Source organism: Gekko japonicus, unplaced genomic scaffold, assembly GCF_001447785.1.
Source record: "Gekko japonicus isolate JY-2015 unplaced genomic scaffold, Gekko_japonicus_V1.1 scaffold6035, whole genome shotgun sequence".
Classification (NCBI taxonomy): domain Eukaryota; kingdom Metazoa; phylum Chordata; class Lepidosauria; order Squamata; family Gekkonidae; genus Gekko; species Gekko japonicus.
This window is the reverse complement of record NW_015166018.1, coordinates 31,880-33,891: the sequence shown is the minus strand read 5'-3', so window position 1 is coordinate 33,891 and position 2,012 is coordinate 31,880.

Sequence of the window (2,012 nt, the reverse complement as noted above, 5' to 3'; positions counted from 1 at the left end):
GGTGGGGAGAGTGTGCGCACGTAGGTCCCCCAGCCATTCCCTGCGTTCAGCACTCAAGATCCCATTTGGGGGTGGGGGTGGGGGGTGCGGGGTGGCAGAGGCAAGAAAGGGACGCTGGTTTCTCTGAGCTCTGAATTCCCCGCATGGGGGGGGGGCTTTTCTGCACCCTCCTTGGTCACCTGCCCCCCTTTGCCCACACCAGCCCCCTCGGGAGCCTCCTCGTCTCACATGCTGAGAGTGAAGAGCAAGCCCGTGTGGCGGTTTGGGCCCCCTGCTCGGCCTTCCCCTAGCCTAGAAGAGGGGGGGGGCTTCCAGTGGCTACATGGCACACCCCGCCCTACCGGTCTCTGGGCCTGTCTCTGAGGAGTGGGGGCGCCTTCCCTGAGCAGCCGTGAGGGTGGACAGGAGTGGGGGGCAGTGCTCCCTCTAAGCTGTGGAGTCTTGTGAGCAAAGATTCTACTTGGTGAGCTCCTGGCATTAAAGTTGTGAGCGAGCGATTTGGCTGCTGCATAAATTAGTTCGTTCTGGAGCCCCATCCTTCCTGAGCTAAGACAAAAATGTGTGAGTCGGAGGCTAAAGAACTGTGAGCTAGCTCACACCAACTCAACTTAGGGGGAACATTGAGGGGGCTGGCCCCATCAGAGAGAGTGTGTGTGTGGGGGAATTAGCAGGGCTTGCTGCTGCCTCACTTTAGTCTGGCTCTCATGGGGTGTCTGTGTGGGGGGGTTGAGGCGCCTGGCATCACGCCCCCTCCCTCATCCTCCTCTCATTTACCAGCTGCCCCACCCTCTATGGCAGGGGATTCACACGTGGAACTCACTGCCACAGGAGGTGGCGGCGGCTACAAGCACAGACAGCTTCAAGAGGGAATTGGATAAACATACGGAGCAGAGGTCCATCTGTGGCTATTAGCCACAAGGTATAGATAGGGACTCTCGGTCTGGGGCAAGGGATGCTCGTTATTCTTGGTGCTGGGGGGGGGTCAACAGTGGGAGGGCTTCTAGTGTCCTGGTCCCACTGCTGGACCTCCTGAGGGCACCTGGTATTTCTGGCCACTGTGTGACACAGAGTGTTGGACTGGAGGGGCCACAGGCCTGATCCAACATTGGCTTCTCTTATGTTCTTATAAGAGGGAATCAGATAAACACATGGAACAGAGGCCCATCGGTGGCTCTTAGCCACAAGGTATAGACAGGAACTCTTAGTCTGGGGCAGGCGATGCTCTTGTCTTCTTGGTGCTTGGGAGGGGGGGCAACAGTGGGAGGGCTCCTAGTGTCCCGGCCCCACTACTGGACCTCCTGAGGGTACCTGGTATTTTTGGCCACTGTGTGACAGACAGAGCATTTTGTACTGGATGGGCCACTGGCCTGATCCAACATTGGATTCTTCGCACCCCCCAGCCTCTGGAGGGCTAACCACAGGGCATGGAGGCCGAGGCCTTCCCCTGACAAGAACCTCAGAAGAGCCCTGCTGGGTCAGACCAGTGTGGGTCCATCCAGTCCAGCATCCACAGTGGCCGGCCGCCGACCGGCTCCTCCCGAGGCCCAAGGACAGGGCATGGAGTCCGAGGCCTTCGCTTCCAGCCCTGGACCGTCTTGGATATCTGTGCAGGAGAACGTAAGAGGATTCGCTTGCCCTGCAAGAATCCGTTATTCTGGCTCGTGCTTGAGAGTCCTGCATTCCCTGGACAGCTTTGCAAGGGGGTGGGGAGCAGAACCTGACAGTCCGAAAGGGAGTCCCCCGACGGAGGGCACCCAGCTGGCTCCATGGGCAAACCCCAGCCAGAGGGCCCCAGGTTCCATCCCCACCCAGACCAGGGGTCTTGGGAAACGAGGAAGGCCTTCCCCGGGCCTGAGAGCCGCTGCCATCCTGACAGGCCTGAGGGTGGGTGGAGGGGGGACTGATGGGCCCGGCCGCTGCCATCCTGACAGGCCTGAGGGTGGGTGGAGGGGGGACTGATGGGCCCGGTTGGCTGCAAGGCAGTAAGCTGGTGGGGTTTTTGGGGGGTGGGT